At 37.1% G+C, this 27,589-nt stretch overlaps 1 long non-coding RNA gene across 5 annotated transcripts in view; it reads right to left on the reverse strand.

Annotated features, from left to right (window-relative positions):
* Positions 1-27,589, reverse strand: part of LOC147355132 (uncharacterized) — a 119,394-nt gene that overhangs the window by 17,628 nt on the left and 74,177 nt on the right. For 4 of the 5 annotated variants that reach the window (XR_015144263.1, XR_015144260.1, XR_015144259.1 and 1 more), the window contains 5 exons: positions 15,791-15,876; positions 10,700-10,848; positions 10,177-10,280; positions 5,997-6,248; positions 1,094-1,150 (listed from right to left, as the gene is read on the reverse strand). This is a non-coding gene — a long non-coding RNA (uncharacterized LOC147355132). The remainder of the gene's footprint in view (positions 1-1,093; positions 1,151-5,996; positions 6,249-10,176; positions 10,281-10,699; positions 10,849-15,790; positions 15,877-27,589) is intronic. The other variant, XR_015144261.1, reaches the window with a different exon arrangement.

Below are 27,589 nucleotides of genomic sequence, written 5' to 3' on the forward strand. Positions count from 1 at the left end.
TTGTTAGCAATAAAATCACAATGCTGCTTCTATATTTAGAAACCAGTCATCTTGAGGGATTAAACCATGATGAACTTTAATGCTAACCAATTTGGGGTTTTACTTAATATCATCTTATTATAAAAGATAGGATACAGTTTTGTGAGGAAATGACACAAAGCATGTCTTTGTGTATCTCAAAATAGAGTGTATCAGTACTTTCATTTGTTTATTATTATTATTTTTTAGCTTCAAGAATATTAATTTTATTTATTATTATTTTATCTATTTTTTACTTTACAATATTATATTGGTTTTGCCATACATCAACATGAATCTGCCACGGGTGTACACGTGTTCCCCATCCTGAACCCTCCTCCCACCTCCCTTCCTGTACCATCCCTCTGGGTCATCCCAGTGCAACAGCCCTGAGTATCCTGTATCCTGCATCGAACTTGGACTGGTGATTCGTTTCTTATATGATATTATACATGTTTAAATGCCATTCTCCCAAATCATCCCACCCTCTCCCTCTCCCACAGAGTCCAAAAGACTGTTCGATACATATGTGTGTCTTTTGCTGTCTCGCATACAGGGTTATCATTACCATCTTTCTAAATTCCATATATATGCATTAGTATACTGTGTTGGTGTTTTTCTTTCTGGCTTACTTGACTCTGTATAATAGTAAATCACATAAAATTTCAGTATCTGACTAGTTGTGGCTACAAAATGGCAGTTTTGATCTGGTGTAACCTAGCACATTTGGACCTTTATTTCTGCTAAAAAGAAAAAAAAATCTGAGAAAAAGAAAGAGAATAAATTAGTTTATTATTTACTAATAAACTAAAATTAAATAGGTTAATTTACATTCATAACACTTTAAAAATAATAATTCTTGTACATGTAAAGCCTTATTTGATTTGGCATATTTAGTTTAGACACTTTTGTTAATAGAAGACTCATAACATGGAATCATAACTTTAAGGAATAAAGCTTTCTCAAGCACTTTCTCTCATGTAGTTGACAAGGTTCCTTAGAGAATGTCACATTAACATTTTTTTTAATCAATGATGTAATATCAGCCTTACATTTTAAGAATGCAGATACTTACTTTATGCTGTAGTGTCAAAAAATCCCTAAATAGCATCTTTTCTGTTTAAATGACTCACTGTGAAAAGAACACAGGAAAATAACAAAATTGAATTCTGGAAACATTTTAATTAAAATCGAGGTATTAAAATTCTTTGATTTTTAATTAAAATCAAGGTATTAAAATTCTTTGATTTTTAAGGTGGAAACTTTGTCTTATTCATCAGTATGTTTCTACTCTTCTCTCAGCCCCTGAACTTTGTATTAATATGTACTTTATAGAGTTCATGTATTTTGTTTTATTTAAAAATGTGATTATGCTCTTAAAGATTCATGGTAAATGGAACTCAGGGAGGGAAAAAGCCCAGATAACAGACACATTTTTAACAGTATATTTGATACTTTACAAATCATAAACTTATACCTGTTTTACTTCTCGTAACAATGAAATCTTTTTTAAAAAATGCTCCTGTTTTTTGACACTTTGATTTACAATATTAATTCAGCTTTATTTTAAAGTTTAATTCACACTTATTGTAATTCAGAACTATACCAAAATCATTTTTAAGAAAACCTCCCAAAATTTTGTATGGAAAAAACAGCTACTAAAATTTTTTCCTTTACTGTTCATAAATTTAAGCACAAAAGTTTAAAATATTTTATATATATATATATATGTCTTATTTATACATGCACTATTGAAGATTCTTCAGATCTTAAGTATTTTAAATAGCAACTTTATTAAGATTAGTTCACCTATTTTAAAATTGATCCTTTAAATGTACAGAATTCAATGGTTGTTAGTATATTCACAGAGTCATGTAGCCATTACCACTATCTGATTTCAAAACATTTTTGTCATCCCCCCAGAAAACCTTGCACAGATTAATAGTCTGGGACTATTATTACTTTTAAAAGAAATAACAAACTACACATACTTTTCCCTGAAAAGAGGACTAGCACAAAAACATAGATAATTTTCATTTCCTAATAGTAAGGAATTAGTGAAAGTGGACGTTTTCCCTTTGGTATACTTCTATACCAATTGTACTCAGCAGTTTTGACTTCATGCTTGGGAGAAGATTTCCAAGGGATATTACAATCATAACTTTTTCTGAATATTTTTCTACGATTTGGACTTGCAATGTCTATTCCGTTAAATGTTTTCCTCCCATGTGTACAGTGACTGTGGTAGCTAGCTGCGTGAATGGCCGTAATTCTTCACCCTCCTTCTACCCAGGGATTTTGCCTTATAACTGTTCAGTGCCCTCTCACTCAGCTCTTGAAGGACCATGTTATTTCCTCTGCCCAAGATTATTTTAGCAGCTGCAGTACGAACAGATGAAATGAGCTTAAACTTTTGAGATGGTTTCCTTTGCCATCTGCCATTGCCATTAAAAAAAAAAAAAAGTAAGTCTAGGCTAACCCATTGTTCCTGGAAGATGAGAGTCAATCTCATAAACACCGAAATGAGCCAGCTGACCTGCAAATGTATGAGATATACAAGCAAGTCAAGCCAAGGTCAGCCTAGTTCTTCTGCTACCTGTGAATGAGCTCAGCCAAAATCAGCAGTCTTTTAATCTGACCACATCCAAGATGTGGGCAGTGGATGCTTATTGCTATATATGCCACTGAACTTCTACAGTTGCTGGTTATGGAGTATTATAGCAATGGTAGGTAACTGAAGCAGTCTGTAACTAATAAGAAACATAAAGACTATGACATAACTTAAAATTTCAATTATTTCTCAAGCTTATGGACACCTGTATTTAGACAGATTTTCCTTAAATCACCATAATCAAATCCTTTCTTGATACAGCAGTAGTGAACTGTGATCCCAGCACAGATAGAGTGATCTGGGTAGAGAGGAGAATTAAGGAATTTCATTATCTACTTCTGCTTTATTGACTATGCTAAAGTCTTTGACTGTGTAGATCACAACAAATTTTGGGAAATTCTTAAACAGATTGGAATAACAGACCACATTACCTGCCTCCTGAGAAATCTGTATGCAGGTCGATAAGCACGAGTTAGAGCTGGACATGGGACAACAGACTGGTTCCAAATCAGGAAAGGAGTGCATCAAGGCTGTATATTATCACCCTGCTTATTTAACTTATATGCAGAATACATCATGTGAAATGCTGGGCTGGATAAAGCACAGGTTGGAATCAAGATTGCCAGGAGAAGCATCAATAAACTCATATATGCAGGTGGCACCACCCTTATGGCAGAAAGCAAAGTGGAAATAAAGAACCTCTTGATGAAAATGAAAGAGGAGAGTGAAAAAGTAGGCTTAAAACTCAACTTTCAAAAAACTAAGGTCATGGCATCCAGTCCCATCACGTCATGGCAAATAGATGGGGAAACAATGAAAACAGTGAGAAACTATTTTCTTGTGCTCCAAAATCACTGCAGATGGTGACTGCAGCCATGAAATTAAAAGACGTTTGCTCCTTGGAAGAAAAGCTATGACCAACCTAGACAGCATATTAAAAAGCAGAGACATTACTTTCTGACAAAGTTCTGTCTAGTCAAAGCCATGGTTTTTCCAGTAGTCATGTATGGATTGAAAGTTGGACCATAAAGAAAGCTGAGCACTGAAGAATTGATTCTTTTGAACTGTGGTGTTGGAAAAGACTCTTGAGAGTCCCTTGGACAGCAAGGAGATTCAAGCAGTGAATCCTAAAGGAAATCAGTCCTGAATATTCATTGGAAGGACTAATGCAGAAGCTGAAGCTCCAATAATTTGGCCACCTGATGCTGGGAAAGATTGAAGGTGGGAGGAGAAGGAGACGACAGAAGATAAGATGGTTGGATGGTATCACTGACTCAAGGACCATGAGTTTCAGCAAGCTTCAGGAGTTGGTGATGGAAAGAGAAGCCTGGTGTGCTGCTGTTCATGGGGTCACAAAGAGTCGGACATGACTGAGCGACTGATTTAAACTGAACTTGGTATAACCCAACCAAAAGTTGGTTTAAGAAAACAAACTTATTCCCTTCAACAAGCAAAATAGAACCAAATGAGAATATCATCATTTGGACTGAAAAACATTTTACTCATAGAATCAATGAAGACAAAATAAATGAATACTGCCATGCTTATTATTTTAAAACATATCCAGTCAAACATAGAGACCACTTCAAATAGTTTGAATGTGTTGACTATATTTCTGGGTGCTCCAATACAAGCTACATGGGATGAAACAGTATTTATGGTGCCAGCACTTATAAGGGTTTCAGTTCAGTTCAGTTGCTCGGTCGTGTCCGACTCTTTGCGACCCCATGAATCGCAGCACGCCAGGCCTCCCTGTCCATCACCAACTCCTGGAGTTCACTCAGACTCACATCCATCGAGTCAGTGATGCCATCCAGCCATCTCATCCTCTGTCGTCCCCTTCTCCTCCTGCCCCCAATCCCTCCCAGCATCAGAGTCTTTTCCAATGAGTCAACTCTTCACATGAGGTGGCCAAAGTACTGGAGTTTCAGCGTTAGCATCATTACTTCCAAAGAACACCCAGGGCTGATCTCCTTCAGAATGGACTGGTTGGATCTCCTTGTAGTCCAAGGGACTCTTAAGAGTCTTCTCGTTTAGGCTCTGTCAAATCAGAGCATAGACATATCTCAGGCAACCAGAAGCAGAAAAACTAAGGGGCCATTTGACTCTAAGTTCTTTACAGCATACAGTCTCCATGTGAAGACATAAGATCAGTCAAGAAGTCCAAAAAACTTGCAAGAATCAAAATAGGAGCCTAAATCAAGCATTATAGTCTGAGAAGACTTGGAGCCAAATAATAGCAATGTCTGGAGTGAAACAGTATACACTGGGCTATTGGCACAAAGAGGACTGAAAATTACATGCCTTTCTTTTGCACAAGTCTAAGTGCTTGATATACACTGGTTTTAAATTGCAGTCATGACAAACTATTTCTTCAAGTGGCATATTCTAGTCTCAGTAATGTTTACCTATGCATATAAGTATACAGAAAGCCATAATTCCCACACTTTTAGATTGGTCTAATACACAGTTTAAAACAATTCTGGCCTGAAGAAATGTATGAAGCTAAGAAGTATTGCCCTGAATATGGACATACTTCTGAAAATTGTTTGCCATAGGAATCTGAAGAATATTAGACGGAACTACCAATTTAAATGTTAACAGATCATGGAATTTCTAGCACTTGTAGGCACAACATATTAACAATAGGTTAGAGTGGAAAGAATGCTGGTTGAGAAAGGAGACAGATTACAGGAGACCAGAAACAGCCAAAGTTATGATGACATGGTCAGGTGTAGACCCCACTGACTTTGTGGACAAAAGGAATGAAGAAAAATTTGAGAAAAACCTAAACACTCATCTTTGAACCAAAAAAATAAAGGATTAAAATAAATCAGATGTAGAGTATATGTACAGAAGATGAACAAACTAGAAATAAACTAGACATGACCTAATCAATTAGAACAGAAGCAATACTCAAACTTATACCGGAAGAAAACTTTCTTCCTCCAAAGAAATGAAAGTAAGGTTTTTAGGTCAAAATGGTGATGCTGGATCAGTCACATTAATTCCAGTTTTAGTTAAAAACTAAACATGTCTCTGCTTCTGCTCACATGCAAAGGGTCACTGAAATGATGATAACGTGAGAAAGAGAAACAGCAAAAGAGAACAAACCTCCCAAAATGCTGAAAGTTGGGGAAGGGCAATCATCAGACATACTAAAGATGCCTGGAACACTAAGCAGAATGGGTTAAATAATAGGAGAATGAGCTGAAGAAACCAAAACAGTAGTTGGAAGAGTCATCCCAGGCAAACCTCAGAAAAGTCAAACACGTAAAACAGCAGCATGTCAGAGATCCTTTATTTTCTCAATTTACTGAGGTATCATGTATTACCCATTATTTGTTTTAAAGTGAAAATGCCTTACCATGAATGGAGACAAAATGTCCTGCACTTCATATCTTGAAACTTTTTCTCTGGGAGCTCTAGCCTGCATTCCAGGTCCATGCGTGGATTTAAATCCCTCAGGCCACTCTGAATGCAGTCTTGATTATGCACTGTTGCTTTCAGGAGCAAATGCTTACCACCAGGCTCCTATCTTGTAGTATGCTAATTCATGATTTCTTTAGGTAAAGTCACAGGTTAAAATTTTTTATTTGACAAGTGCTTGATGTTCATACTTTAAAAAAAAAAAAAAACATTTAATTATGTAGTTTAAAATAGTTTGCATTTAAAGATTTTTCATCTAAAAAAAACCTCAGGTTTTAGAGAGTTGGCTACAAACATTCTACCTTAATTCAGTTCAGTTCAGATCAGTCACTCAGTCGTGTACAACTCTTTGCAACCCTGCAGCATGCCAGGTTTACCTGTCCATCACCAACTCCCGGAGCATACTCAAACTCATGTCCATTGAGTCAGCTATGCCACCAACAATCTCATCCTCTGTCATCCCCTTCTCCTCCTGCCCTCAACCTTTCCCAGCATCAGGGTCTTTTTCAATGAGTCAGTTCTTCCCATCATGTGGCCAAAGTATTGGACTTTCAGCTTCAGCATTATTCCTTCCAGTGAACACCCAGGACTGATCTCCTTTAGAATGGACTAGTTGTATCTCCTTGCAGTCCAAGGGACTCTCAATAGTCTTCTCCAATACCACAGTTCAAAAGCATCAATTCTTCGGTGCTCAGCTTTGTTTATAGTCCAGCTCTCACATCCATATGTGACTACTGGAAAAACCAAAGTTTTGACTAGATGGACCTTTGTTGGCAAAGTAATGTCTCCGATTCTAAATATACTGTCTAGGTTGGCTATAACTTTTCTCCCAAGGAGCAAGCATTTTTTAATTTATGGCAGCAGTCACAACCTGCAGTGCTTTAGGAGCACAAAAAATATAGTCTGCACTGTTTCCACTGTTTCTCCATCTATTTGCCATGCAGTGATGGGACCTGATGCCATGATCTTTGTTTTCTGAATGTTGAGCTTTAAGCCAACTTTTTCACTCTCCACTTTCACTTTCATCAAGAGGCTCTTTGGTTCTTCTCCACTCTCTGCCATAAGGGTGGTGTCATCTGCATATCTGAGGTTATTGATATTTTTCCCGGCAATCTTGATTCCAGCTTGTGCTTCTTCCAGCTCAGTGTTTCTCATGAAGTTAAATAAGCTCTGCATAGAAGTTAAATAAGCAGGGTGACAATACACAGCCTTGAGGTACTCCTTTTCCTGTTTGGAACCAGTCTGTTGTTCCATGTCCAGTTCTAACTGTTGCTTCCTGACCTGCATACAGATTTCTCAAGAGGCAGGTCAGGTGGTCTGGTACCCCATCTCTTTCAGAATTTCCCACAGTTTATTGTGATCCACATAGTCAAAGGCTTTGGCATAGTCAATAAAGCAGAAATAGATGACTACTGGAAAAACCACAGGAGAAGGCAATGGCAACCCACTCCAGTGTTCTTGCCTGGAGAATCCCAGGGATGGGGGAGCCTGGTGGGCTGCCCTCTATGGGGTCGCACAGAGTCGGACACAACTGAAGTGACTTAGCAGCAGCAGCAGGAAAAACCATAGCTTTGACAAGATGGACCTTTGTAGGCAAAGTTATGTCTCTGTTTTTTAATATGTTATTTAGTTTTCTCATAGCTTTTCTTCCAAGGAGCAAGTGTGTTTTAATTTCATGGCTGCAGTCACCATGATTTTTGGTGATTTTGAAGCCCCCCAAAATAAAGTCAGCCACTGTTTCCCTGTCTATTTGCCATGAAGTGATAGAACTGGATGCCATGAGCTTAGTTTTTTGAATGACACTGAAAGATGAACTCCCCAGGTTGGTAGGTGCCCAATATGCCAGCAGAGAAGAGTGGAGAAATAACAACAGAAAAAGTGAAGAGACAGAGCCAAAGGGAAAACAATACCCAGTTGTGGATGTAACTGGCAATAGAAGTAAAGTCTGATGCTGTAAAGAACCATATTGCTTAGGAACCTGGAATGTTAGGTTCATGAATCTAGATAAATTGGAAGCGGTCCAACAGGAGATGCCAAGAGTGAACATCACCATTTTAGGACCCAGTGAACTAAAATGGACTGAAATGGGTGAATTTAACTCAGATGACCATTATATCTGCTACTGTGGGCAAGAATCCCTTAGAGAAAATGGAGTAGCCCTCATAGTCAACAAAAGAGTCCAAAATACAGTACTTGGGTGCAGTCTCAAAAAAACAAAATGATCTGTTTGTTCCAAGGCAAACCATTCAATATCACAGTAATCCAAATTTATGCCCCAACCAGTAATGCTGAAGAAGCTGAAGTTGAATGATTCTATGAAGACCTACAAGACCTTCTAGAACTAACACCCAAACAAGATTTCCCTTTCATTATAGGGGACTGTAATGCAAAAGTAGGAAGTCAAGAGATACCTGAAGTAACAGGCAAATTTGGCCTTGGAGTACAAAATGAAGCAGGGCAAAGGCTAACAGTTTTGCCAAAAGAATGCACAGGTCATAGCAAACACCCTCTTCCAACAACAGAGGAGAAGACTGTACACATGGACATCACCAGATGGTCAATATCAAAATCAGACTAATTATATTCTTTGCAGCCAAATTTCATTTAGACATTAGGAATTCCTTAGCCTGTAACTGTTATTCACAAGATTCAGTGAAGGAAATTTCCTTGCACTAGTGTTAATGATATGTATTTCATAGATGTGTGAGAAATTCTAAAACAGCTAATGCTCCATTTTGCTCTAGAATTGGAAGCTATTATAACATTGCTGCTGCTGCTGCTAAGTCGTGTCTGACTCTGTGTGACCCCATAGACGTCAGCCCACCAGGCTTTCCTGCCCCTGGGATTCTCCAGGCAAGAACACTGGAGTGGGTTGCCAATTCCTTCTCCAGTGCATGAAAGTGAAAAAGTGAAAGTGAAGTCGCTCAGTTGTATCCGACTCTTAGCGACCCCATGGACTGCAGCCCACCAGGCTCCTCCATCCATGGGATTTTCCAGGCAAGAGTGCTGGAGTGGGGTGCCATTGCCTTCTCCTATAACAAATCTACATATGAACAATTCAAAGAACTAATCACCAGAGTTTATTGAGACAAAATTATATCCTTCATGGTTTTTCCAGTTCTCTGAAGAGTCCCCCTATAGCTTGCTTCTTGTGACTGATATGAAATTCAAGATTTGGGTTTAATTCACTCAGGCTTAAAAGCTGTTTCAGGCTTTGCTTTGGAAGTCTTATAGAATTTAAGTTTTATTGATAGATTCCTCAGTATTTAAGATTGGAGAAGTATGAGAACTCCACATTTAACAGTGGATCTCTCACAGCAGTATTGGCTTATTAGAACCCTGTTTCTTTACCTTAAACACAGATCTGAATGACTTGGAGAGCTGGTTAAAGTCCAGATTACTGTGGCAGATCCAGGGAGTTTTAGTCTAATTAGTAGATCTGGGGTGGGGCTTTGTAAATTTGCTTTTGTAACAAGTTATACAGTTAATACCGGAGAAGGCAATGGCACCCCACTCCAGTACTCCAGTACTCTTGCCTGGAAAATCCCATGGACAGAGGAGCCTGGTAGGCTGCAGTCCATGGGGTCACTAAGAGCGGATACGACTGAGTGACTTCACTTTCACTTTTCACTTTTCCCTTTCATGCATTGGAGAAGGAAATGGCAACCCACTCCAGTGTTCTTGCCTGGAGAATCCCAGGGATGGGGGAGCCTGGTGGGCTGCCGTCTATGGGGATGCACAGAGTTGGACACAACTGAAGTGACTTAACAGCAGCAGCATACAGTTAATACAAGGACAAAACTTTGAGAACCACAGGTTTCAGATATGTGTCTAATAACTTCTCACCTGAAATAACATATATTTGAAACATGAAAAATAACTTGTGATGATTTTACCTATGTTTATGTCTCCAAATAATCTCCAAAGAGACATATGCCCCCATATACTCTGATAGAAGCATACATTTTATTTCTAGTAGTAAGTTTAACTTGTTAATGTCTCTTACACAAAATGAATATTACCAGTGCAGTTGTACCCAAACTAGGGCGCTATTTTAGATATGTAAAATGCTACTCTTTAGCTTTCTATACATTTTAAAATTTAAACAAAAATCTTACCTAAAATGGTCTCCTGGGGATTTTCATTGACATCTTTTAAAGTGATTCATTGGCTGAAGGAATGCAGAAGTTAATCATTTTGATTAATTTCTAATTAGCTCTACCTGTATCCCAGAGGAAATAATCAATATTACAATTTGAAAAAGCCAGGCTAAGTTTCAGCCAACACATTTAGAACATACACAGTTAATTTCTGACAAATCAGCTTATGGGCCTTGCTGGAAAAAAGGTACATCTCTTTTATTTAGTCACAACTTATTAGAAATGGACTTATTCCATTTTTCCTAAGAAATGGAAAATATAAAAAAATGAAAATAGAAAATGTAAATCTTTCATCATTTACCTCTTTCTTTTAATTTTTGACAGAGAATATTTAAAATCACCAAAGTTAGTAATTATTATTAAAATTATTACTGAACACAACAAAAGACATTCTCTACAATGTGCTAACTTTTAAGAAAGCCAAGAATTTCACATGCAGATTAGTGGTTTTTTTTTTTTTTGACAAATTTGGAATACTTACAGTAGAGCTGAAATAGTTTTGAAATCGGAGATTATTTACTTGCAAACAACTTTTGATTCTCCTGGAATTTCAGAATATTTATTTTGAGATGTTGTTATACCAAGTATTATCTCGAAGAATAAGGGAAATGCCAGAAGACAATAGAATCCCTTTTTTTGGGGAAAAGAGATGTATTTTTTAGTAAGAAGAATAAAACAATTTAGACAAATTTTTTCACCAGTTCTTTAGCATGGAGAATGAAATCTTGTGAATAAAATCTTGTCAATCATTCCAGTTAAATATTTTAGTGTTAGGACAATTTTTATTTTTTTAGAAATATAACATTTAACTGTATATAACACACTACAGTGCATAGTGTCTTCCAGGTTTATATAGAATTCCAAATAAAAATCAGAGAATAACAGTATTTCTGTTTAGGTTTAAAACCTGTTGCAGTAAATGCTAACAAACTCAGAATTAATTATGCCTTCTATAATTAGGTGATGAACTAACCATGAGGCTATTTTTGCACATTTCTATAAGAAAGAGCACTAAATATATAAATAAAATACCTTCTAAAACATCCAAATAGTCAACCTGCATTGAAAACCTGCATTTGTATCTGCAGGTCCTATACACTGACAACTCTGCCCTTCTCCTGTCATTTCCTTTAATCCAGCTACTGATATTTTAATTTTTACCAAAGAGTTGAAACTTCACTTCTTACTAACAATGCATATAAATCCTAGCTCAGAAAACACTCAAATACAAAATCCTTCAAAAACTTAGAATGCAGAACATAATTGGCCACTTTTATACAGTGACCCTTCTGCCATGTTGCCTACAATAGTTTCTCCACACTCTTGACAAATCTGGAACTGAATATCCTCAATATTTTGCAGTTCCCCAATAGAAAATTGCAGTGGTACAATTTGGTGGTTATAAATAAGTTCTATGTAAAATCCACCCCCCCACCCCCTGCCCCACAATGTTTCAGAGCAACTGATGGACATTGTTAAATGTAAAAGCTGAAGGAACCTTTGCTTTACTGGTCAGATATGCCTCAGGTCAAAATTATAATTCTCATCATACAGCAACTCATTAGATACAAGGTAAAAATTTTCCTCATATCATCTGCCTCCTGGGATTTGGACTTCTTTCTGTTTTGATGAATCTGTGCCTTTCTCAGGGGGTGGTTGATACTGAGTTAATTGACATGAACTGTGAACTTTCAGATGTTCAAGCTGGTTTTAGAAAAGGCAAAGGAACCAGAGATCAAATTGCCAACATCTGCTGGATCATGGAAAAAGCAAGAGAGTTCTAGAAAAACATGCATTTCTGCTTTATTGACTATGCCAAAGCCTTTGACTGTATGGATCACAATAAACTGTGGAAAAATTCAGAAAGAGATGGGAATACCAGACCACCTGACCTGCCTCTTGAGAAATCTATATCAGGTCAGGAAGCAACAGTTAGAACTGGATGTGAAACAACAGACTGGTTCCAAATAGGAAAAGGAGGACATCAAGGCTGTATATTGTCACCCTGCTTATTTAACTTATATGCAGAGTACATCATGAGAAATGCTGGGACGCATGAAGCACAAACTGAAATCAACATGGCCCTGTCAGGAGGTGGAGATCATTGAGGGGCATCTTGGAAGGTGGCTATCATACTATTTAAATGTAAGTTTGTGCTATATTAATATGTCAGTGTTGTTACTATAGGTGGATTTCTCCAGATATTCTAGAAGGAGAGAAATTTCAAATACGTTGTAAAGAAAGAGAGGGAATCACTAATACATTGAATTTGATGAGGAAAAATAAATATAAATCTAGAAGATATGGAGATTTTGTGTCCATGGATAGAGTTATGATGACATGAAAACACAAGAAGGTTGATATGGAGGGGAATCAATGAATTTTGTTCTGAGAATGTTAAGTGTCACATGACAATAAGGTACTTAAATAATATATTTATAGTTGATATTTGGAGATTTGACACTACCCCGCCCCCCAGCCCCAGGGAGAATTCAGAGATAAGAATGAAAGTCTGGGCATTATAGGCTTTATAGTGGAGGGGATATAATCTAGAAATCGAACTAGTAACCAAATAATTAAGGAAGAGGAAAAAAATTATAAGCAAGAAAGAAAGGAAACAAATTTTCATGGTGAAAGGGAAAAGGAGAAATTATTACATTTTAGTTCATGAAATCATGAGAAGAAAGAAAATTCCAAGAATAGGTTTGCAAACATCAAGGACACACTCACATTCCCAAGTAAGAAAACTTTCTTCTTGGGCTAAGATGTCAGGATCTAAGCACTACCCACCTCTGGCATCCTGGGTCCCTATATTATTATTAAATAAGACTAATTTTTATGAGATTTTTACTCCCAGTTTTAAAAGAAAACAATTTCTACAAACTTTAGAGCAGCAAGTAGCAAATTAAATTGGAAACCAGCTTGTGTAGCATTCACCTTCTGTCAGTACGACACTGCCTTCAGCTGTAAAACTGATTGACGGGATTCCAAATGGAAAAGGTATGGGAGGCTGAATATAAAGGGAAACATTTGACTGTGGATTTAAAATATATGAGAGGAGAAAATATCTGAATAAATATACTCCTGCTTAACATTTATTGAAACAAGGTAAGATACTAACAACATGTTGATATAAATGTCTTGTGTCTTTTTATGCTACAAGACAAACGGCTGCTATATATTATATATATATATATATATATAATATATATATATTTTTTTTTTTTAAACAAAGTCATCTTGCAGAGGCAGGGAGTGAAATTGTCTCTCCTTTTGACCATGATTCTCAGTGAGTAGTAGTGGTGGGAGTCTTTAAGCATCTCGTTTTCCTAATTCCCAGACCCTCAGGAGACTTAGGGCTTCCCAAGTGGCTCAGTGGTTAAAAAAAACGGCCTGCCAATGCAGGATCTTCTGCAGGAGACGTGAGTTTGATCCCCATATCGGGAAGATCCCCTGGAGGAGTAAATGACAACCCACCCCAGTATTCTTGCCTGGAGAATCCCATGGACAGAGAAGCCTGGTGGGCTATAGTCCATGGGGTTGCAAAAGAGTCAGAGACGACTAAGAGACTAACACTTTCAGGAGACTTTAAACCTACTCAGAAAAGTGAAGGGTTCCACTGAAAATATGGAACCAGGGGTCTGAGTAGTCCTCTCCCCTGGACAGTTGAGCAGTTAAGTCATTCAGTATCAAGCTGAGCAGAAATCTCAGAAGTCTTAGATCATCTTACCCAAATGCAGCCTTATGAATATAAACGCAGAGAAGTAAGGAGAGTGAATAACAGACAGGATGATGAGGGTGATGGATTACTGCAGCAGCTATGCTGTGGCAGAGCTAGGGCAATATGTGACTCTATAGCCTGGGACCCAGACCCTACAGAGAAAGAAGAAAGGATGGCAGTTGTGAAAATCCAGGGCATGTTCGCTCCCCATAGCCTAAGATGCAAGAGTGTTATGAGTTCAACTCTCCATTTTTGATTATTTTTTTCTTCTGTAAGGGAGGGAAAATATCTTCACCTACCTTTCTGTATTCTTCTACCTGGTCTAGGAATTAAGCTGACATGAGAAAAATTAAGAAGAGAAAATCAAACAAAAGTTCAGCGACATGTACATATAAGAGAGACCCAGGAAAACCTAGTTACATGCCAAGAAAGCCAAAATCCTGACCTTGAGTACATCTTCAGCTAAAGACAACAGAGAATGCTGGCCAGAGTGGTTTGGGACTTCAGAGGGAAAGAAGGCAACTTACATGGAGATGGAAAAGCAAATGTTTGGTAACGTATATTTGTTAAGCCATTCAGGGATGGTGGGACACAGTGGACTCTGACTTCTGGGCTCCTCTGAGTCTTCCCCATCACACCCAGCCCACGCTCTTTGCAGATGTCTCTGGTGATAGCTCTATTCTGAGAACTGATCATGTATCTAAATTCTTTAGGCAGTTATGGGAAAGTAACAAGAAAAACTTCCTAAGTCTTCTGTTTGTTAAAAATAATCATCCTAAGTTAATCCTCATGCTAAGGAGACTCATTTTGTGTAGGCAAATTGTGCTCCCCTACACTTCAAATGGATGCGAGTCTAGCAGTGGACAGTCATAAAATCATCCACAGTATACTATACCAATCATGAATAGAGCCTTTGAGGTCAGACAAATAGAAATTAAAACCTGACTCAACTCTTTATTTGCAGTGTGGCTGGGGTAGCTTCTTGACTCTCTAAATCTCAGTTTCCTACATATCATGGAATTGTTGTAAGGTGTAAGCTGTTATAAGGTGTAAGACAGTTGCCATTTACTGAATAATTCCCAAGTCCTTAACAAATACCATCTTTCATAAATCTGTGAAACAAAGCCCTCAGTGGGTTGTTTACAGATGAGGTGACTGACAGAGAGGATGGGTAACATTCCCAATACCGCAAAATTAGTGAGCGAATAGAGCTTGTCTCAAACTTAGATATGCTTAATTCTGCAGCGTCCACGTTGGACCCCTGCCTGACAAAGGATAAGCACTTAAATATCTATGCTGTCATTATTAAAGTTAAAGACTGAAAACTGAAAAAGCACAAAATCACTAAGGGTGATATTAATTATGTACTATCATTATTGCTCTAATAACAACAACTATATATACTGAGTACCAGCCTATGATCAAGGCCTTTGCATAACTAACCTCATTCAACAGTCAAACATCTTTATGTGGCTAGAATTACCACATACAGTAACAATAATCTTTACTAAAAGAATACTTAGAATTAACAGACTTTATTATCTCAGAATTGAGGAAGAACAGACTAAGGTACGTGTGGATACAGAAAAATTAAGGTCCTCAAAACAAGCCAATTCTACAGGATTTGAATCATAATCCACTGTAGTTGCCCACAGGACACTCAAAGGAATTCAGGATGAAAAACAGAATGAAGCACTCTTTGCTTTGGGCAATCAGACTCTTAGATAGTTAGATGCATGCCTCAGGAAGAATTTCAGTGACCCCAGATTCCCACATTTTCCCAGACATAGAAAAACACTAAAATCATTAAATTGGGGTATCTATTCTTTGTGATTAGCAGTAGTGTTTTACCAAGATGTACGCTGGATAGAGGAGTCTGGTGGGCTATAGTCCATAGAGTCGCAGAGTCAGAGCACATGCTTGACTGCATGTATTTCCTAGATAAAAAAAAAGAAAAAGAAATCATTTATAAACTGGCTCTCCTCTACCCTATCAGATAAGTTTACTCACAGCTCCTGAGTGGCTGGCTCCCAGGCTATATTCCTCAGTAAGACCCAGAATAAAACATAAAACATAAAATTTTTCTTTAAGTTGACATATAGAATACTGAAGTAATTTAGACATGGTCATATATCTAAATTTAAAACCATACCTGTGTGACTGCAGAACCTACATGTGTACTTAACCACTCAGTTATGTCTGACTCTTTGAGACCCATTGGACTGTAGCCCTCCAGACTTCTCTGTCCATGGGATTCTCCAGGCAAGAATACTGGAGTAGGTTGCCATTTCCTTCTCTAGGGCATCTTCCTGACCCAGGGATCAAACCCAAGCCTCCTGATTAGAAGTGGAATCTTAAGCACTGAGCCAAGGGGAAAGCCCATAGAATCTACTTATTCTAACACTAATCCACGGAATATTCTGCCTGCCACTACTTGAACACAACTGTTCTCCTTCTCAACCAAGGTCTTGCTATTTATTAAATTTGTTTTTATGTATTCAAATAGTTTTATTCATATTTCAGTATTCAAAAACTGTTCATAATGTACTTACCATTTCATGCTGTTTTTTTCTTCTAACATTCCCTCATAACTTTTCCCTATATTCTCCTTCAATTGCCATAATTATATTTTATTTCATTCATGCATAACAGTCTATACAGTAATGTTTTAAAACTGAGAAAGTCATTCTTCTATGATTTAACATTTCATTTAGCTTGTATTCAATTTTGCCTGACACAAACAGCTCTACAACAAATTCCTATGTATATGTATATAACTTTTTTAGCTATCAAATTATTTTCCAACCTAAATTTTCAGATGAGATTCTTCAAGTATATGAACATTTGTATGACTTCTGATGGATAATACCAAGAATGTTTTCTTGAAATCACACCATAACATTCTCCAACGCTAACATCAAAGGAAAATATAAATAAAACAATTATTAAGAAAAGTAATTTTGTTTGTTCATGACTATATATGTTCTAATGTTGCTATGATAGCCAGTAGAATGCACATGGCTTGAGAGGAGGCATTCATTGAAAGGGATGGGCATACAAAATTCCCGAGATTGCTCTGTACCCTCAGCCCCAGCAGCACATGTAAATGTCTTGCCAGGCCTTGTAATTAGAGGTCACTGAAAAGCACACCTAACTGACCCTGAAGTCGACAGGGAACACTCATCCTTGGGCTCATTAGCATTACGCCACAACCAATAGAGCTAATTTTCCAACTAATGCATCACAGCAGGTACTTAATAAGTTCTTGTTTACCATCTAAGGTCTTTTGCTCAACCCCATATGCCCACATTCTCTCCCCTGCTCCTCAGAGTCCCCAATAACCTCAGACTACAAATTTTACAAACACGGTTTCATTTTTATCTAAGAGCTTCACAAGATCCAACTCTGTGAAAGATCTTTTCATTTTGGAGAGGATAGAAAAGGATTTTATTTTACCAACATGAGCCATTATTTCAATGGTTCTATGATCTGTTTTGTATCATGGTGTTTCATCTCTCTTGAATTTCTGAATTTAGAACTTATCTTGAATACTGCAGGCTTGAGTATCATGTTAATTAGTGATCATATGTAATATAATGGAAGTATTTCTATACTCTGAAAACTTAGTGTTGCGTGTAATGATGGTTATTTTCTTAGATAACAGTATTTTTTTTTTTCCTTAATTGATGCTTTACAGCTCAACTGGGAGCACAAGGAACTTGCTCTCAACTAGAAGTTGGAAGAACGCAGCCTCCAACCTGCTAGTCAGAGAACAACCAGTGAGAGGAGTCCAAGGAGAACATGAGACTGTACTTGCCTCTGAGACAACATGTAAAATCCCAGAAATAACAGGTATTTTTGCAGAAGGCTGCATTCCTACATTATGTGGATGAATTCTGGAGCCAATTAAATTTTGCTTATTGCTGCAAAAATGGCTATAGATTCATGAGACCCAAGGAAACTCTAGTGAGTTACAGATAGATGTAATATTAAGGCAGGTGTCAACGTGCAGATGTAGATGCAAAGTATGTCAATATCAATGAAGATATAGGCAAACGTGTACATCTGGCAGTAAGCTGACATCTGACTCTCCTTCTAAATTTGTATGGATTTATTTATAAAATGGAAGCTATAATTTTTTTTCTCATTGGAAATCAAATAAATTATTTTCATTTTTGTGACACACAGTTACTGAATATAAACAGAATTTAATTATTGATGACTTGATATTTTAAATATATACCTGACAAAATACTTGTGATTTGAAATGATATTCTCAGACCAAATAACTCAGACTAGTTTAGAGTCTACTTTTCAAGAAAGAAAGTAAGGTGAGAAGTTCAATGCTAAAACTTCCACACCATTGTGATTCTATAACATCAACTCTTCGTTATTCACAGATTAGACAGGTCATAAATAAGTTATGACAACACGGGGCTTAATCTTCTTATCACTGAGTTCTAGTCTGGTTTAGCTTTTTACTTCCGAGGGACATCTCATGAGACAATGTTCTGTGAAATATCAGTTTTAAACCTTATAAGAAGTCTATAGACTAGTTTTCAATCAGAATCCATGTGTAATATGTTTGCCTTATTTGCTGCTATAACTTATCTTATTAAATGTTGATATTGTCATGAATATTTAGCAACTTTTTACACAGCAAACCTATAAAGTGGTTTTAGTCCATATGAAATACCAGTAACTCAGTTATTTTAAGCTATTTATAAGCAATGTGAAAAAGAGAATGCATTTCATATGCAAATTGATGTTTTATTTAGTTTTTTGTAATTCACTTAAACTAATGTAAATAAATAATTTCAATTTATAGATTCTTTCATATTAATGAAACATGTCTGCATTTTGAAAAGAAACTAAAGGCTGAAGTAAGAATTATATCTTTAATGTGATATTATCACTTAGAGTTATTTTTATACTGTAGGTAAAATATATATAATTGTTTAAATGTATGGAAAAACACCCCAGAGTAAATGACATTTGATTAGTCCATTTACAGATCCTTTTAGGTTTCAATTAAAACAAACTTAATTTCTAGGTAAAGTTCTCATGTCATAGTTATTCAAAAACACCCTGTTATCAAAGGTACTTTCTCTTTTTTTCCAGTTCTTTTTACACTTATTAAGGAGGCAGATATTTGTTGCAGGTGCTAATGAGAAAGATATTGTCCCTTCTTTTAGAGGTGTACAATACAGAAAATAAATCAAAATGTAAGCATATCATCACAGTTTAGTGTGATAAGAGCTAAGACAGAGGTGTGGACAAAGGTTTAAAGTGTATCATTGTGTACCTTTAATTACTTTTTATAGTACAAGCATACGCTTCTGTTTTCTTCAGCATATAAAACAATATAGTCTCCTACTTTTCTCTCTTTTAATAAAGGCCTCTTACTCTTCAGGGCAAGTATAAGAGGGCCAAGGTTAAATTTTGCTTCCCTATAATGATGTTGAAAGTAAAAGTGAAGTTGCTCAGTCATGTCTGACTCTTTGTGACCCCAAGGACTGAAGTTCATGGGATTTTCCAGGCAAGAATACTGGAGTGGGTTGTCATTTCCTTCTCCAATAATGACATTGAGGAGATAGCATTTATTCACTTGCTTTGAACTAAGAGTTTTGAAGAAGCCAATGCTTATTTTGATCTTGGACCCTGCACTTTGATTGGCCCCCACTTTGAAAATGATTCTAAAAAGAAATTTCAGATATACTCAGGTAACAATATTTGCATTAAAAAAAAAAAAAAGCTATCTCAACTGACAGGGATATCATTCCAGTACAAAGCAATATATTTTACATGTATTCATGTTTTCACAGACAATGATGACAATCCAAGCTTTAAGTCCCTTTATGATATGTAATTAATTGTTGCTTGGCAATTTATTAAGCTTTCAAACAGCTTTTTAAAAGTAAGTCAAGAGGCAATACTTATACAGATTTGCACACTTGACAGTTTTTCATTTTTATAACTTAGTGTGGACATTTCTGTATATTAAAAATACAGATTTTTTAATTGTCAATTCAAATTTTCCCCTTACTACATAATGCAAAATTAACTTGCTTGTGTCAAACAATAGTCAGTTTTGAGGCTGCAAAGAACAAAGAGCTTTATTTGGGGTCTTAGGTATTGCAATTCAAGAGACAGATTCAGGTAAATCACAAAGAGTGTTCTGGGGAAGACAAGAGTTTTGAAGGGGCTTATAAAGACAAAAGTCACAAGATTGTTAAAATTGTCTTTCAAGAATTATGACTGGCTTTGATGAGAAAAGGAAATATCTGTCCTAGGGGATAGGCTGTCATGAGTTATTTAGAGCAAGGTCCAATAAGTATCTTGAGTTTCAATGTTTCAGGAACATTGTACAGACGTTCTGAATGCCTGTGTTAAGATAGTAAGTGGCCAACAGCTCAGTTTGCATCTGAACTGAAACTAACATCAATCCCACTTCCTCAGTGGCCTCTGGCTCCATTTCAGAGAGCTCTCTCTTAGCAATATCGACTCCATTTTGATTTTCCTTTCACACTTGAATATTTTGTATTGATTTCTGAAAAGTCCAGATATTGTCCCTGCTATATACTTTAACTATAAAAATCATTTTTAAAACATGATGTCTTCCCTTACCCATCAGGCAAAATGTTATCCAAGTCTTAGACCACACCTACTTGTTACAGAAGCTTTCCTGAAATTATTCCCTAAAACAAAAACCCTCATAGAGAAAATAAAAATTCCCCATTGTTACATACTTTACATGTTTGTTGATAACCCTGCTCTTGAAGTTTGTAATAAATGTTGGCTTAAATGGATGCTCATACCACTCAATTGGGCCTCAGTACCTTGCATAATACTGTAGCTAGATCATATTATGAATGAATAAATCACCAGATATTAAAATAAAAAATTTAAAGATGAAGTATTTCTTCATGTCCTCTTCAATACTTTTATGTAAACTATAGAGATTAGAGTCAGCAAGTAAATTTTAAATCTAACTTGAATAATAAAGACCATATTTTTTCAAAAGAAGGAATAAGATCCTTTGTGCTTACTGTGATGTCATTACATTAAAAAATAAGCCAGCAGGAATAAAGAGGAAGTTTTAGGATTTTTCTCATTAACTTTGCACGCTCATTAGTTTCTGAATTAGGACTCTGCTCTGGGCTTTTTTCAGTTTTAGTTTACAGAAGTGAAGAGGAAGCAGGATATAGAAGGAATTGATGAGGGAGATTGCACTACTAAGAACCTTGGTTTATGGTGGTGATAAACATAAGTCAAAGCGTCCAACAAACTTGACATTGATTTTTATGCAATGAACAGATGGTGAAACACATAAACATGCTTAAAAGTAAATACTGTAACATGGGGAAATACTTAGGCTTTTATGTTAATTGCAAAAGGAGGATATACACTTTTATGATTATTACTCATATATGGAATAAATATTTATTAACCCTACTGTGTGCACAATATTTTACTACTTGCTAGGAATACAATGATACTAAGACAGAAAGAGTTCTTTAGTAATACCCTTGCCGTTTTGTTGTTTATTTCTTACAGCAAACATCCTAGAACTTACTTTCTCATAACACAATCTTGTGAACAAAACTTCTTTTCCAGGGCTTTTTAAATCTATGCATGCATGTGTTTTATTAGTTCTAAATTTTTCTAGTCCTTATTCTTAAAAATACTGCCTCAGTTTTAGGGGGATTGGGTTTCATCTTCTTTGAACTGTGCTTGGAACTGTGAAATAAATTGATGAATTATCACTTAGAATAACAAAATTTAAACAGAGGAATGAGAGTACATGCCTCTGAAGAAGTATAAGAAAATGAGATTTTCTTGGGAAAAATAAGATTTCTGAACTAAACTGCTGCTGCCACTCTATAATGCCACATGGAAAGTTCTAAAAATAATTAAAGTGTGTACATTCTATGGTGACCCAAAGACAAAAATACACATAAAATCAAGGAGGGTCTTGGAATGCAGAAACAGAAAAACCAGACCCTTATTGTCCTTCCCTCCCCCATGTTGTAACTATTAATAGATTTCAGGTCCTCCTGAGCAGTAAAACCTGTCTCCCCTCCTACCCCACCGGGAGAAGGTATTTGCTTTACTCTTCCCTCCACCCAGTATACGTGCCTCATCCAATCAGCAAATGACTCGCAAGGCCCCTATCCCACTCCTTGTACCCTGGGTATAAAAGTGGACTAAGGACCCCTGTTCAATGTCGGTTCTCCCTTGAGCTGGCCTGCTGTTCTAACAGCGTCTCCCACTCTAATAGACTTTATTGCCTCTCATTTAGTCTCATGTCTGGAAAGTCTTTTCCAACCTGCCCCTGGACCACGACACATTCTATGACCTGGGGCTTAAACTCCAAGTCCACACGTGGTTCTGCTAGGATATTTATGATGGTATTGCAGGTGGGTCAAGGAATCTGAGGCTAACTCAGATGTCTATCCCTAAAGAAATGACAAGGACACTGAACTGACTGTTGCTAAAAAGTGTCTAGCAAACTAGAGATACATCCTGTAATATTATCCAGACCTCCAAATTATAGTGTTGAATAAAGACAGTAAGAAACAGGATAAGGGACCAGTTAATTTAAAATAAATATAAACATATAAGACACTCAAAAGAAAAATTTAAAGGTGTCAAACTTCTCAGCAAGCATAAGTGGGGTGAGTAGGGATCAGGGAAGGGAGGAAAGTCAAAAAAACAAGAGACTATATTTCCACAAACTCAGACAAACAATGAGCTGTGGATCAAAAATGTGATTAGCTCTCCTCTGCACAGGGAGGCCAAGTGAAACAATCAGAAAATAAGACACCTTGGTGGGAGCTAATTACAAAATAAGTACATTTTTTTTTTTTTCTCAAAAATTTTACCGTAAAGTCAATGCTTTCTTTTTTGCCTGGATTCTTTTTATTGCCTATTCCTCTTCCACAGTTTTAATCCACCCTAAAGGCTGAGAGGGTTAACACCATAGAAAATAATTTAAAGAGAAACTGCCATTGAAATATAAAAAAGAAACATTCTGCATCACTGAGCATTTTTTATGGCAATGAAATTCTCTTCATTCAAAAAGCATCTTTTAATATTTTAATTACGGTACTGTGTTATATGAAAGGAATATCTGATTTTAGAAATGCAAATGAGGGTATGCTATGAAACAAAAATGCAGAATTTAAAAGTTAATATTCAGTTCAATAAGCAGCAATGAAGAGAAAGAATGTGGGGAAGGAAATAACATGATTTTTAAGTGAAAATTGTACTAGAATTTTTCAAATTTAGCAATTTGACAAGGTTAATGACAGTCATAATACACTTTTTAGTTTAAAATGCAATAATTATTTTTTGGCTAATATACTAGAAATCAATCAGAGTGCATATGTTTATTGACAGTAACTGCAACACTAACTGACCTGGTATAGAGTGCCCATAGCGCCCCCTGCTGGGTGGATAAGTGCACAGTACTTCCATTTCCTGAAATGGATTTATATTACCAACAGTGCTGAGCCCCCAGCTCTACAAGCCTGCAGATCAGGGGTTGTGTTGCTTACTCATCAACAAATCCTTTATGCCCAGCCCACATCCAGTATTCAGGATCCGCCAGCCGAGGAGGGCAAGGAAGAGTAGAATGGGAGAACAAAATCATGCAAGTTGGAAAAGGATGCACTCAGGTAAGGGATTAAGGAGCTATACAGGTTTCACAAGGGGGCTGTCTATTATCTCACATTTCAGGTTCAAATTCTGAATTGCTTTCTCTCAGGACTACTGTTGAACTCCATGGCTAAGCTCCATTTTGGAGTTTGAATTAGTTATTAAGAAAAAACAACCAACTTACAAAGAAGTTATGTGAAAGATGGTAATGTTCTGTGTACATTTATGATTAACGGTTTACGATGAGACTGAATAGTGCGATAGTTATATCTGCTCTTTAGGGTCATGTAGACCTTTGCAAAATACTTGACACACTGAAAACTCATGTTATTTGTGAAAGAAGAATAAAAGTACCCATCTCACAGAAATTTTGTGAAGTTTAATGTTGATGAATATAAAGAAAGTGCTTTGGACAATTGTGTCAGGGCTTCTCTGGTGGCTCAGAGAAAAAGAATCTGCCTGCAATGCAGGAGACCCAGGTTCAACACCTGGGATGGGAAGATCCCCTGGAGAAGAGAATGGCTACCCACGCCAGTATTCTTGCCTGAAGAATTCCATGGACAGAGGAATCTGGCAGGCTATAGTCCATGGGGTCACAGGCTTTTTGAGAAGTTTAATTTAGATGAAAATAAAGAAAGTTCTTTGCACAATTCTTGGCCTATATAGTGAGTGGCGAATGAGCATTGCTATTAAAAGTAGTAGCAGTGATAATAGCATAGCATTAAGTATTTGCAGTAAGGGGAACATCATTTAGTGTGTTCTGATGCTTCAAGAGTCTTTCTATTGGGTAAACGTCAAGAGTCTTTCCCAATAGTAAATAAAAGATACGTGTAAACAAAAATAGATTCCAGTCACATGACATTGGTTATTGCAGTCTTCAGAATGAATGACTTCCTCAAGTGAGAAAGGTCATAGAGAAGACCGAGTCCTACATCCTGAGTGCCCCTCCAAGTGCAAGGGGAGAAAACAAAACCTGGTCAAAGATATAATATGTCAAACTAGATATTACAGCATTATAGAGGCTTACAGGGAAGACGTTTTAGATAAAAAATACTAAACAGAGTCAGAAAAACACAGTCAATGAAGACTGAGAAAACACAGAAAAGAATCTGTGGTTTCAAAAGAAGGAAGCAAACTCATTTGTAAGTAAAATAAAGAATCCTTTAGTATATTTTGCATAAAACAAGGACTGTCTTTGCTGTGAAACCTAAAAACTAGGTGGAACATGGTAAACTTTGAAAGAAGACAGCCTGTTAGTCTCTCCCATCAGCAAAATTGGAAAACTCAGCAGTGGCCACAGGACTGGAAAAGGTCAGTTTTCGTTCCAATCCCAAAGAAAGGCAATGCCAAAGAATGCTCAAACTACCGCACAATTGCACTCATCTCACACGCTAGTAAAGTAATGCTCAAAATTCTCCACGCCAAGCTTCAGCAATATGTGAACTGTGAACTTCCTGATGTTCAAGCTGGTTTTAGAAAAGGCAGAGGAACCAGAGATCAAATTGCCAACATCCACTGGATCATGGAAAAAGCGAAAGAGTTCCAGAAAAACATCTACTTCTGGTTTATTGACTATGCCAAAGCCTTTGACTGTGTGGACCACAACAAATGTGGAATATTCTTCAAGAGAAGGGAATACCAGACCACATTACCTGCCTCCTGAGAAATCTGTATGCAGGTCAATAAGCACAAGTTAGAGCTGGACATGGAACAACAGACCTGTTCCAAATCGTGAAAGGAGTACCTCAGGGCTGTATATTGCCACCCTGCTTATTTAACTTACATGCAGAGTACATCATGAGAAATGCCAGGCTGGATGAAGCACAAGCTAGAATCAAGATTTCTGGGAGAAATATCAATAATCTCAGATATGTAGAAGACAACCCTTATGGCAGAATGCAAAGAAGAACTAAAGAGCATCTTGATGAAAGTTAAAGAGGAGAGTGAAAAAAGTTGGCTTAAAACTCAACATTCACTAAGATCGTGGCATCAGGTCCCATCACTTCATGGAAGATAGATGGGGAAACAGTGGAAACAGTGACAGACTTTATTTTGGGGGGCTCCAAAATCACTGCACATGGTGACCGCAGCCACAAAATTAAAAGATGCTTGCTCCTTGGAAGAAAAGGTATGACCAACCTAGGCAATATAGTAAAAAACAGAGACATTACTTTGCCAACAAAGGTCTGTGTAAACTATGGTTTTTCCAGTAGTCATATATGGGTGTGAGAGTTGGACTATAAAGAAAGCTGAACACTGAAGAATTGATGCTTTTGAACTGTGGTTTTGGAGAAGACTCTTGAGAGTCCCTTGGACTGCAGGGAGATTCAACCAGTCAATCCTAAAGGAGATCAGTCCTGAATATTCACTGAAAGGACTGATGCTGAAGCTAAAACTCCAATACTTGGGCTACCTGATGTGAAGAACTGGAAAAGACCAATTATTTTCATTGGAAAAGACCCTGATGCTAGGAAAGATGAAGGCAGGAGGAGAAGGGCACAGCAGAGGATGAGATGGTTGGATGGCGTCACTGACTCAATGGACATGAGTTTGAGCAAGCTCCAGGCGTTGGTGATGGACAGTGAAGCCTCTCGTACTGCAGTCCATGGGGTCACAAAGAGTCGGACTCTAATGAGTGACTGAAATGAACTAAAAGCTAACTTTCCTTAGAAGTTAATTCCTCACAACTGAATCTATGATATTATAAACAGAAAAAAAAATCTTTTATTCATAATAGAGAATGGATAGATGAATTAAAGTGTGTCTAACATTGGACTGTTAAGCAGCCATTAATGTAATGCTTTTTCACAATTAATGACATGGGAAAATTTCCAATGAGAATGTAACCTGAAAAATGCAAGATTTCGATAAATGCATATACACCTGTATGTATATACATATATATGTGTGTTTGTTAGGTGTTCAGTCATATCCAACTTTTTGTGAATCCAGGGACTGTAGCCAGCCAGGCTCCTCTGTTCATGGAATTCTCCAGGCAAGAATACTGGAGTGGGTAGCCATTCCCTTCTCTAAGAGATATTCCCAACCCAGGGATCAAACCTGAGTCTCCTACATTGCAGGCAGATTCTTAACTGTCTGAGCCACCATAGAAACCCACACACTCACACACACACATACACACACATACTGAACTGCAAGATTGAAACCATACATATTGATATATGATTATATACATAGTAAAATGAATTTTTAAAAAAAATAGTGCAATAGGATTAGAAATAACTCCTTCTGTGCATTTGCAAAATATTCCCTGGGTTCTATATCCATGAATTACTTTCATTATAAGAAAAAAAGTATTTTTAAAAATACAAACTCCACATGAGTAGCAACACAACTCATATTAAACTTGGTGTCAGTGGAAATGGCTCTATGGGAAATGTTTCCCAAATATCTGCTGCAGTTTTGTAACTGAAAGTAAACAACAATGGGCAAAAACAATTCTTTAAGGATGATGTGACCCATACCTTGGGGCTTTCCTGGTGGCTCTGTGGTAAAGAATGTGCCTGCCAATGCAGTAGACACAGATTCGATCCACGGGTCAGGAAGATCCCCTAGAGAAGGAAATGACAACCCACTCTTGTATTCTGGCCTACAAAATCCCATGGACAGAGGAGCCTGGTGGGCTGCAGACCATGGGGTTGCAAAGAGTCGGACACAACTGAGCAAGTGAACACACATGAACAGCCCATACCTTCTAAATCCCCTGCAATAAGCAGCAATAAAAGGCTTACACAGTCAGTAAAGCAAAGATGTAGGATGATCCCCTGAAAAATCACGTCCTGCACGTGAGTGGGGTGCTTTGCCTCACTGTTGGTGTGAATGTAACATGGATAAAGTTACTTCCTGCTACCCAGCCTACCTGGCCACACACTGCCTATTCACCAGGGACCATGTGTGAAGGTGCAGATTCTGACCTGCACTGCTGAAACCACAGAGACTTTACAATTTCCAAAGTAGCAATATGTATCT

This window comes from Bos grunniens, chromosome 17 (genome assembly GCF_055505025.1).
Source record: "Bos grunniens cultivar Pamir isolate PY7600 chromosome 17, Bosgru_T2T1.0, whole genome shotgun sequence".
NCBI classification, from domain to species: Eukaryota; Metazoa; Chordata; class Mammalia; order Artiodactyla; family Bovidae; genus Bos; species Bos grunniens.